Source organism: Varanus komodoensis, unplaced genomic scaffold, assembly GCF_004798865.1.
Source record: "Varanus komodoensis strain SLA01 unplaced genomic scaffold, ASM479886v1 scaffold15, whole genome shotgun sequence".
Taxonomy (NCBI): domain Eukaryota; kingdom Metazoa; phylum Chordata; class Lepidosauria; order Squamata; family Varanidae; genus Varanus; species Varanus komodoensis.
The window spans coordinates 5,076,121-5,076,580 of NW_025335440.1; positions in this window are offsets into that span (position 1 = coordinate 5,076,121).

A 460-nucleotide genomic window follows, 5' to 3' on the forward strand; every position below is an offset into this window, starting at 1 on the left:
AGATCGAGAGAGGTATTACTACCACTCTATACGACTCTTCCTGCCAACCCTTCAGTTTGAAAGCATGAAAATGCAAGTAGATAAAAAGGTACCACTTCGGTGGGCAGGTAACAGCGTTCCGTGCACTTTGGTGTTTAGTCATGCTGGCCACATCACCACGGAGACTGTCTGCAGACAAACGCTGGCTTCCTCGGCTAGGAAACGGAGATGAGCACTGCCCCCTAGAGTCAGGCATGACTGGACTTAATGTCAAGGGAAAACCATTACCTTTACCTTTATACGACTCTGGTGCGCCCGCAACTGGAGTATTGTGCTCAGTTTTGGGCCCCTCATTACAGAAAGGATATAGCCAGGTTGGAGTCAGTGCAGCGTAGGGCCACAAGGTTGGTGGCCGGTTTGCAGGGGATGCCTTATGAGGCGAGACTGAGGGAACTGGGTCTCTTCTCCAGGCTGAAGAGAC